The sequence below is a fragment of the Equus przewalskii genome, chromosome 6 (assembly GCF_037783145.1).
Source record: "Equus przewalskii isolate Varuska chromosome 6, EquPr2, whole genome shotgun sequence".
NCBI lineage: Eukaryota > Metazoa > Chordata > Mammalia > Perissodactyla > Equidae > Equus > Equus przewalskii.
The window spans coordinates 43,837,975-43,850,129 of NC_091836.1; positions in this window are offsets into that span (position 1 = coordinate 43,837,975).

Genomic DNA, 12,155 nt, shown 5'->3' on the forward strand with positions numbered 1-12,155 from the left:
TTTTAAAATGTTATATATATTTTAAATATATATATATATATATATATATTATTTGTCTGTTACTCCCTGTGATTTATTTTGAATAGTTTCCTCGTGTTCACTAATCTTTTCTTCTATCTATCTATCTGCTATTACTCACAATCCAAAATATTTTGCATTTGACACCATTTTGTTTTATCTGTAAAAGTTTGACTTGGGTCTTTCTTATATATTTCATGTTTCAACTTACTTTTTTAAAATATAGAATGCAGATGTAATAATTGTTTCAGTGTCCATGTTTACTAATTCTAATATCTATGCCAGTTGTTAGTTAATGTCAATTGATTTTTCTCATCATGGATCATATATTCTTGCTTCTTTGTATGCCAGGTAAATTTTTACTTGATGCCAATCATTGTTAATTTTACCTTGTTAGGTGCTGGATAATTTTTATGTTAATGTAAATAAATATTACTGGGCTTTGTTCTGCAATACTGTTATGTTACCTGGAATCAATTTGGTACTTTGGGTCTTACTTTTAATATTTCTTAGGCTGGACTGGAGTTCTGTTCAGTCTAGGGATAATTATTTTCTGCAACTGAGACAAGACCCTTCTGCACTGTACTGAAGCCAACGTCCCATGTGTTCTAAGATTTTCCAATCTCTCTGATGGAAGCAGGTACTATTCCTATTCCACGTGAGTATGACACTCTTAACTCTAATCCTTTTGTATAGTTATTTTCCTGACGTTGGGTGACTTTCTTAGACCCATGCACTGATTAGCTGTCAATCACCCAGATTCTATTTTTAATATTACACTGTGTAAAACAAATCTCTCAGGAGGAATTTGACTTGCTCTTTCCAAAGGCAAGTGCAAATGGATCAATTCTCCACTCTTTTGGAGTCTCTAAGCCTTGATTCCTTTTCCCCCATAATACAAGTACTTGAGAACTGGTGGGGTGTGTGAGTGGGATGTAACCTTCCTACCATAGGTGACTGGACAGGAACACAGAAGCCTTAGACCCCAACACCACCTTTGAGACTTGTTCTGGCTAAGGTATGTAACTGGGCTTCTGTATGCTGAGCTGATACTAGGTAGGGATCAGTCTTCCTAGGAGAAGTGTCTCTTGGGGTTTATTAATTCTAGATTCTAGTAGTTTCTTTGTAGATTCCCTTTGCTATTAAAGCAATAAAATATTCCTTGAATAAAGAGAGTTTTCTCCTTAATTCCTAATCTGTATATCTTGTATTTATCTTTCTTGCCTTAGTGAGCAGACTAGGACTTTCAGTAAAATGTTAAATAAAAGACGTGAGAGAGTACATTCTTGCCTTATTTCCAATCATAGTTTTTTTACAATTAAGTTTGATATTAGATATATGCTTTTGTGTGTTTGTTTGCTTGCTTGTTCTATCTTTTAACAATTTAAGAAAGATCACTTCGATTCATAGTTATCTGAGAGTTTTGTCATGAAAAGATGTGGAAGTTCATGAAATAATTTTCTTTTTCTTCCACAGAAACGAATGTGTTTTCTCCATTACTTGGTTGAATTGTATTGACTGATTGATGAATGTTAAACTATACTTGTGTTGCTTAGATAAATCCAAACTTGAGATAATGAATTATATTTCTTTGTACAGTTGTGTGTATATTTTTGCTGTATTCCATTTGCTAATATTTTGTTAAAGACTTTTGTGTCCAGTTCATGAAGAATATCTTTCCATAGATTTCTTTTTTTACATAACTCTATTCGGTTGTGATATTATTGTAATGCTGACTTCATATAACAAATTGAGAAAATATCCCCCTCGTCTATTTTAAGAAAGAATTTGAATCATATTGATATTATTTCATACCTATATGCTGATAACATTAATCATTGAAGCTATCTGGGTCTGAAGTTTTACTTGGGGGAAAATATTTATTACAAATTTAATTCTTTTAATAGACATATGACTTAAAATTTTGTATTTTGTCTTGATTCATTCTTGGCAATTTATAGCCTTTCAATATTTATCTATTTCACTTAAATTGCCAAACTTTTTGTCATGAACTTCTTCATAATAAATAATTTATTATTTTAATTTTTACAAGATCTGAAGGATTTCCACTCTTACTTTTTTTCGTCCTTCCTTTTACTTACTTTAGGCTTACTTTGATCTTCTTTTATCACCCTAGAAGCTTAACTCATTGAATTTTATCTCTTTCTGCTTTCCTAATATAAGCATGTAAAGGCATAAAATTCTGTGTAACGTTATTTTAATGACATAGAACAGGTTTTCATATGTTGTGTTCTCATGTTCAATCAATTCAATAGATTTTCTAGTAATACTTGTTTTTTCTCCTTTGATCCATGGGTTACTTAGAATTATGTTGTTGAATTTCCACATATTTGTATATTTTGAGATATATTTTGTTATACACTTCTAATTTAATTCTTTTTTTTTTTTTGAGGACGATTAGCCCTGAGCTAACATCCACTGCCAATCCTCCTCCTTTTCCTGAGGAAAACTGGCCCCGAGCTAACATTTGTGCCCATCTTCCTCTATTTTATATGTGTGACGCCTACCACAGCATGGCTTGACAAGCAGTGCCATGTCCGCACCCGGGATCTGAAGTGGCAAACCCCAGGTTGCCGAAGTGGAATGTGAGCACTTAACCCCTGTGCCACTGGGCCAGGCCCTTAATTCTTTTGTGGTCAACAAATATTCTCAGTATGATTTATTTTCTTTTCAATTTGGAGCCCGACAAATGGTCTATCAAATTGAACATTCCCCATGCACTTGAACAGAATTCATTTTGGCATTGTTAATTGCAGTGTTTTATAAATTTCAATTAGACCACGTTAGTTAATGGCATTTTCAATTCATCTACATACTTATTGATTTTCTGTCTACTTGTTCTATTACTGAGAGAATATTGATATTTCTAATAACAGTTATGTATTTGTCTATACAACCGTTCTGTTCTATTTTTGCTTCATGTATTTTCAAAGTTTATTATTAGATACATACATATTTAAAATCATTATGTCTTCCTGATGAATTTACCATGTATTTTATCTTTATGAAATGTCCCTCTATTTCCCCGGTAACATTCCTTGTCCTGAAGTCTACTCTGCCTGATATTAATGTTTCCACTGCTTTTTTGTGATTAATGTTTGCATGGTATATACTTTCCCACTCCCATGTTTTTCAATCTATCTGTATCTATATGTAATATACATTTTCTCTGAACAGCATATTGATAGGTCTTATTGTTACATTCAGTGTGATAATTGCTGTCTTTTCACTGGTAGTTAATGACTAATACTTAATAGAAGTATTACTTTATTTGGGCTTATGTATCTCACATTGCTATTTGTTTTCTATGTGCCACATCTGAGTTTTTTCCCTTTTCTCTTTTTTTCTGACTTTTCTTGAGCTTTTTATTTTGAAACTACTTTAGATTTACAGAGCCTTTTCAAAGTTCATGCAGAGAGATTCCACACACTCCTCATTTAGCTTTAGGTCATGCTAACATCTCACATGGCATGTGTATCAAACTGAAAAGATAACACTTGTGCAATATCTGTAACTAAATTACAAAGTTTGATCGGATTTCACTGTATCCACCAACGCCTTTTCTCTGTTCCAGGACTCAATCCAGGATCTCATTTTACATTTAGTTTTCATTTACCTTGTGTTACCTCCAATTTGTGACAGTTCTTCCATATTTGCTTGTCTTTCACGACCTTGACTTTTTGAAGAGTGCTGGTCAGGAAACTTCTAGAATATCCCTCACTTTGGATTTGTCTTATTTTTTCTTGTGGTTAGATTGAGGTAATGATTTTTTTTTTTTTTGAGAAGACCATCACAAAGATGATGTGCCCTACTTGTGCAATACATCAGGGAGTGTACAACATCAATATGTTCCTTTACTGATGATATTAAACGTGATTTGGTGATGTCTTCCAGGTTTCCCTATTGTAAAATTACTATCTTTCCCTTTATAAACAAGCAATATTTTGGGAGAGGAACTTCATTGTTATGCAGATATCTGTTTCTCCGCAATCTTTTACCAAGTAGTTTTAACATTCACTGGCTGATCTTACCTTCAGCAATTGTTCCCGTGTTGTTCTAATGATTTCTATTTCCCTCATTCCTTTTTGCATTCAGTGATTTGTAATGATTTTGTAAGGAAGATGTCTCCGTCTCCAACATTTATTTCTTTGAGAATTTTCCAGATGTCTTTCCTGTTATTGATTTGTAGTTTAATTCTCTTATCATCTCAAAACATATTTTTTTATGATTCTATTTTTTAAAATATGTTATGGCTTGTTTTATGCTGAAAAAAAAAAACCCCATGATCTATCGTGGTGATTGTTCCATGTGCACAGAAACAGAATATGTATTTTGCTGTCATTTGATGGAAGATTCTATAAAAGTGAAGTACGTCATATTGTTTGATAATGTTATTCAGGAGATCTATACATACCCTTACTGATATTTTGCCTACTTATTCTATCGGTTGTTGAGAGATGAATGAAATTTCCAAATATAACAGTGGAAGTATCTATATCCTGCTATTTTATCAGCTTTTGTTTCATGGGTTTTGTTTCATGGGTTAGCATTCTTGTCTCCTTGGCAGTTTGACCCCTTCATCACTGTATAATGTCCCTCTTTCTCCCTGATGATATTTCTGTTTCTGAAAACTACATTGTCTGGTGTTCAAGAAGCTAATCAAGCTTTCTTTTGATTAATGTTGTTTGATATATCCTTTTTTCATAGATAGGCTCAATTTTAACCTATCTATGTCTTTATATTTAAAGTTGGTTTCTAATAGACAGTATTTAGTTTAGTCTTGCAGTAATTTATTTTTTAATTCTATCAACCTCTGACTTTTAACTGGAGTGTTTAGACCATTGATATTTAATGTGATTAATGATATGGTTGGATTAAAATCTATTATCTTTCTAGCTGTTTTCTATTTGTTCTTTTTCTCCTTTTCTGCTTTTCCAGCATTTTTAAAATCATTTTATCTTCTCTATTGATTTGTGCTTATACTACATGTGTATTTACGTATATGTATATATTATGTGTATATGTATTATTCATATACATATATATGGTATAAATGTTATGCATATATACATACTCATACATATATGTTTGTTACTGGTTGCCTTAGAGTTTATAGTAAACAACTTTAGTTAATCAGAACACTTCATTCAAATAATATTATGTCACTTCACATATAGTATAAGGACCTATAAGATTTTATTCCCAATTCCTCACTCTCATCCTTTTTGCACTGTTGTCATACATATTACTTTTACATAATCTATGAAAACACAATACCTAGCTAATAATTTTGCTTTAAACAGTCAGCTGCTGTCAAAACAATTAAAATAGAAAAATAAATTTTAATTTACTTTTATCTATTCTATTTCCTGTGCTCTTTATTTCTTTGTGTAGGTCTAGGTTTTTGTTTGATATCATATTATTTGTGCCTGAGGAATTTCCTTTAACTTTTTTGTATACTAAATCTACTGGAAATAAATTTTCACTGTCACTTTTTTACTTTTGCCTGCAAAAATCCTTATTTAGCCTTCATTTCTGAAAGATATTTTCACTGGATTTATGGATCAATAGTATTTTTTCTTTTAGCCTTTTAAAGATGTCACTTCCTTGTCTTCTGGTGTGTATTATTTCTGAAGAGAGCTCACTATAATTACATCTTTGCACTTCTCTAGGTAATGTGTTCCCCTACCCCTGCCCTGGCTTCCTTTAAGATTTTCTCTTTGTCTTTCATTTTCAGAAGTTTGAATGTGATATACTTAGGTGTGTGTTGTGTGTTTTGTTTTTTTGCTTTTTACTTTTGATTTCATCTTGCTTGGTGACTCTGAGATTCTTGAATGTGTGTTTGGTGTCTGCCATTAATTTGGGAAAGTTCTCAGGTATTATTCCTTTAAACATTTCTTCTGCCTTATTCACTCTTTTCCATATGGGATTCCAATTACACAAACATGAGGTTCTTTGACATCATTTCACAGTTAATGGATATTTTTTTCTTCTTCCACACATACTTGTTTTATTCTTTGCATTTCAGTTTGAATGATTTCTATTCATCTATCTTCATATCCCCTGACTTTTTCCTCTGATGATCTTGTGAAAAGTATTCCTAATCTCTGTTATTTATGTTTTAGCATTTTCATTGATTATTTCTTTAGTTTTTTCTCTTTACTGAAATTCCTCATCTGATCTTGCATTTGTCCATCTTTTCCATTAGTGTTTTTGACATTTTAATCATAGTTATCTAATTCCCTGTCTGATAGTACTAGCACCTGCTTCATATCTGAGTATGGTTCTAATGATTGCTGTGATTCTTAAAACGGTTTTTGCTTACTGTTTCATATGCCTTATGGTATTCTTGGGAAAGCTGGACAACTCTGTAGCATAATAGATATTGATAGTAAATTGCCTTGAGATCTGAAAGTTGGCATACTTCTTTGCTAGGCAAATGTTTGAGTAAATCTAATTATGTGCTGTGCTAGGTTATTTTTGCTATTGTTACCCTCAGAATACAACATCCCTTTAATTTCCTCTAGCTATATCTGGTGTTTAGGGTGATGGCTTGTTTGAATGTTTTTTCCTAGTGACTGCTGCATCCTCACCCTTAAGTATTCCCTTTGTACTCAGCCACAAAGAGGTTCTGACTCTTACTACTAACTTATGCTCCATGATTCTTGTCCTGAAGGGGTCGGGGGAGTGAAAGTGAAGTCTGTTGATTGGATTGAGAAACATGTTGGCTGTGGACAGGGACCATGTCCCTAGACCTTGGGAGGGTAGACTTCTCAGGTGTGAGAGATGCTGCTTCTCTGGGTATAGTTCTGAACTAGGCATATCCTTCTGCCTCTTCCTTGGGGTTGATTTTTTTTTATTAAAGATTTTATTTTATTTTTCCTTTTTCTCCCCAAAGCCCCCCAGTACATAGTTATATATTATTCATTGTAGGTCCTTCTAGTTGTGGCATGTGGGATGCTGCCTCAGCATGGTTTGATGAGCAGTGCCATGTCCACGCCCACGATTTGAAGCAATGAAACACTGGGCCGCCTACAGTGGAGCGTGCAAACCTAACCACTCGGCTACAGGGCCAGCCCCTCCCTGGGGTTGATTTTTGTTTCCTGTTCATTTCCCTCAGCTGCAATGAGATTTCACCAGTGCCCTAGGCTGACAATGTTTGCTGCCCTTTCCCTTATATATATTTTTTCCAACTTTGTTGAGATAAAATTGACCAGTAACATTTTTCAAGTTTAAGGTGTGCATTGATTTGATATGCTTATATATTTTGAAATGATTGCCACAGTAGGGATAGTTAACACCTCTATCATCTCACATAATTACCATTTATTTTTTGTGATAAGAACACAAGATTTTATCTCTTAGCATCTTTTAGTTATATGATAGAGTATTGTTAACTATAATCACTATGCTAGACATTAGATACCCAAAACATATTCATCTTATAAGTGAAAGTTTGTGACATTTTTATGAACATCTCCCCATTTTTCCCACTCCCTATGGCCCCTGGCAATCATTTCTTTGTTTTCTGTTACTATGAATTTGGCATTTTCAGATTACACATATAAATGATACTGTGCAGTATTTGGTTCTCCCTGTCTGACTTATTTCACTTAGCTTAATGCCCTCAAGGTCCATCCATGTTGTCACATATGCAAGATGTCCTTATTTCTCATGTTGAGTAATATGATATATATATCACATCATCTTTACCCATTCATTCATAGATAGTCACTAGGCTATTGTGAATAATTCTGCAATGAACATGGGAGTGCAGATATCTCTTTAAGATCCTTATTTCACTTCCTTTGGATATATACTCAGAAGTGAGATTGCTGGATCATAGAGTAGTTCTATTTTTAAATTTTTGAGGAACCTCCATACTGTTTTCCAAAGTGATTGTACCAATTTCTATTCCCACTAGCAATGTACAGTGTCCCCTTTGCTCCACATCCTCATCAACTACCTTTTGTCTCTTGTCTTCTTGATCGTAGCCATTCTAACAGATGTGAGGTGGTAGCACATTGTGGTTTTGATTGCATTTCCCTAATGATTAGTGATGAACTTTTTTCATCTGTCTGTTGGCCAGTTGTGTGCCCTATTTACAAAAATGTCTATTAAATTCCTCTTCCCATTTTTTACATCAGATTTTTTTCTTTGCTGTTGAGTTGTCTGAATTTCTTATATTTTTGGTTATTAAGCCCTTATTGAATCTATGACTTGCAAACATTTTCTTTCATTCCATAGGAACAATACTGGAAAATTTACAAATATGTGGAAATTAAATAACGCACTTCTGAACAATCAATGGGTAAAATAAGAAATCAAAAGAGAAATAAAAAAATGTTTAAACAAACAAAACAGGAAACATAACATACCAAAACCTATGAGAAGGAGCAAAAGCACTTTTAAGAGGAAAGCTTATAGTGATAAATACCCTCAGTAAGAAAACAGAAAGCTCTCAAATAAACAGCCTAACTTTATATCTCAAATAACTAAAAAAAATAACAAACTAATCCCAAAATTAGCAAAAGGAAGGAAACAACCAAGATCAGAGCAGAAATAGTAAAATAATGATCAGAAAAACAATAGAAAAGATCAACAAAAGTAAGATCCAATTTATTTTGAAAAAATAAATAAAATTGACAAACCATTAGCTAGACTAAGAAAAAAGAGGGGAGACTGAAATAAATAAAATAAAAAATGAAAAGAGATATTACAACTGATACTACAGAAATACAAAGGATCATGAGACTCCTCCATATATATATATATATATATATGGAACAAAATTCATATATAAAAATATATATGTAACAAAAGTCTTATCCATATATATGTAAATATATATAAGACTTTTGTTCCATAAAGGAGAATGTGTAGAAGGGTTTGAGTTGAGTTTCTTGCTCTTTATAAAGCAGCAAGGCAACTGTTCCATGCCCTCAGTTATGCCCCTAAGGGAAACTATATGAAGACTCTTCTAGTCTTCCCTGTTAGTGTCAAGTGGGTATCATGGAGAAAGAACCTGCAAAGAACTGTGCTTTTTTTCCCTGTATTTGCTGTCCCTGGGAGCTTGATCCTCTCTTTCCAGAGCATATGCAGCCAGCAGCAATTCATCAACTACCCTAGATTAACTCTGCTTCTAGTGCCCCACTTCATCTTGTACAAATTGAGTCAGTGCTGTGTCTTGTTTCTAACTGCAGGAGCCTCTTTCTCTCTAACTTCTGGGCAATCTGGTTGCCTTGCAACCTCAGCATCTCAATGTGGTCAAGAAATGTATGACTTTGCTGTTTGTCTGAATTTTTTTCTTGTAAGTTTTTATAGCAATGTTCTTTCCAACTCTCCAAATATACATTCAGAAACTGTAAAGTTTCTGCATTTTTTTGGAGTATTTTTCAGTATTCTTTTCTATTCCAAAATCATATTATTATCTATACTCTTTTTATTTCGTTAGTGGTTGCTTTTTTATATAAAATTTATTTTTTAAACTAAATAGTTGACCTTCTAATAAGCTACTACATGTAAAATGCTGGAACCTTATGACATTTTGTTTCCATTTCTTCCTCATGTCCTTTGTACTATGGTTTTTCAAGATTTTTGTACACATGTTATAAACCCCAAGCCTGTTGCTATTTTGGCTTCAAGTACTTTATTGTTATTTTTTTAACTAAAAATATGCCTTTAATATACACCTTCTTTTCTTATTATTTCCCAAGTTCTTTTTTTACTTTCTGTACATACAAGTAACACCTGATATAATATCCTTTAGCCCAAAGAACTTCAACAAATATGTAGTAACACATTTCCCCAGCACTTTTTATCTTAAACATCTTTATTTGGCTTTCAGTTTTGAAGGATATTTTTGCTAGATATAGAATTTCGGGTTGACTTTCTTTCTCCTTTAGTACTTTAAATATGCACTTTCATTTAGCTCTGGGTTTGCATTGTTTCTGGTGAAAATCTGCAAACCTTCTACTATTTCCCCCTCTATAGAATGAAGTGGAGTTTTTTTCTTACTTTTTCTGAGATTGTGTCTTTGTCTTTGTTTTTCAGCAACTTTATTGCAACACAGCATAACATGGTTTCCATTGGCTGTATATACTACCATTTTGTCTAGTTTCTTGACATTGTCCCACATGTCATTGACCAGCAAATTCCAGCAGCCTCCATCTCCCTGAGCTCCAGTCTCTGTCCCCTCACTTCAGTGAGACAGCTGTGCTCTGCTTGGTGTCCCTGTCCTTGTGCCACAGGCAGGAAAAGGCTCCAGGGAAAATACCTTCTCTCAGGCATCATAGTCCTGTGCTGCATGTTGTTTAACCTGGCAAAAACTGTTTCACACATTTTGTTCAAGTCTCCCTTGTGTACACACAGGAGGTCAAGCCTTGTACTTGTTACTCTGTTAGGGCCAGAAGACAGGGGACTCTTTTAGTCACTTTTATTTAAGTATTCATTCGTTAGCCACACATGTACACATTTACAAGTCTCTTTTTTCTGTATAACCATAAACTTGTAATCTGTACATAAAGCAAATGAAGTCTAATATTTAAGGGACTGATTTTAAACTAAAACCCAGCTCTTCTCATGCCCCTGAATTTCCTGTCTGTGTTTTTCATATTGTTTGTCTTGTATCTGGTAACTTTGAGTTGCTCACAGATCCCGTTACATGAGCCCTTCTCACTGTCACTCCAACGCTCAGTCTCCACTTGTGACCATTTTTGCTCTGCAGGACCCTTCCCCTGGAAAGTAGTCAGTCTTTCTTCAGTTTTGATGGGAACATGGATCCCTACCAAATCCCTGCCACTCAAAATGACCTTCAGTTGGCCCTTGTATTTACTGATCCAAAGTTTTTCAGTAGAAACTTCAGTCTGATTTCTGTCATCTTTTGCCAGGGTAGCTGGCACTCAAGTTCAACATGAATGAGAGAAGTGCCAAGAAAAGTAGATGGCTTATACTCTGCAAAGATTTCAGTGATAATAGCTATTTACTGAGGGTCTTCCACGAGGCAGGCACATAGGCAGTCCTCCTATACACTGGTACGTATATTAGACCAATGAGGTTTCTGACCGGGTCGAGTTTAGAATCTAGAATCTACTTCAAACAAACAAAAACCACTTTAATAGAATCTGCCAACAAAAATTTACTTTGTTTGGATTAGGAAATGTTATTTTCCCTCTTTAGAAATGTTCTTGTTGTGAATTAGATCAGCAGTTGGTGTAACCCCCAAAATTACCTGAAATATCTTAGTAAAGTATGCTCAATTAGACTCTCAATAGAGACTAAACACATCATTGATTCTCAGAGCACATCTATGGCATATCCTTGGAAATAAATAGACAGGAGCTTTAGATTACAAGACGTCAGAGGACTATAGACTCTAAGTGTTTCAAGGAATCCTGAGCACTTTCTAAGGAGCACACTATACTCCAGGAAACATTGTGTCCACTGTGTTTCTGCTCTGCATCACCATCTCTGTAGGGCACTTAACACTGAAGCCATTCTGGTTTATCAAAAACTCCTCCACTGCTCAGAATACTGTTTGATGTACCATCTCCCACTGTTACCAGGTAAACATCACAACTTTAGAATATCCAGTGTTCTGTGAAGCCAACGTAATTTCAATTTTCAATGGTCAAAAGGTTTTTATTTTTCTTACTATGTGTCTAAAGTGATGAAAACTAACTCATCTTAAAATAAAAGTGTTTTATTTTTGTCTTTGACTAATTTAGCATGAGTGCAGAGGGTACAACTATCCAGCAGAGAGAAATAAGAAGCAATCTAGGTTTATTTTTGAGTAACAAAGACACCTCCCTGCCTCTTTCTTTGATCCTGAAAGCCAATGCCTTTTCAAGATGCTGCACAGAATGCTAAAGCAAGAAACCAATAAGTTCCTGGAATAAATGTGGTGCTTTCATTGAAAAATAACTGTTTCTATATTTTCTTTCTATAGTTTTATAATCACCCTCTAGTGGCTAATATATCTTTCCTTCTTCTAATGTTTTCCTGCTGCTTTTTTCTTTCTTCTGCTCACTGAGTGGAACCAGACTGGCTGATATCTGTTGGTTGGAAGTCTGCAGCTGAGCAAAGCCTTCTACGAGATATTAATCATCCCAGGATAT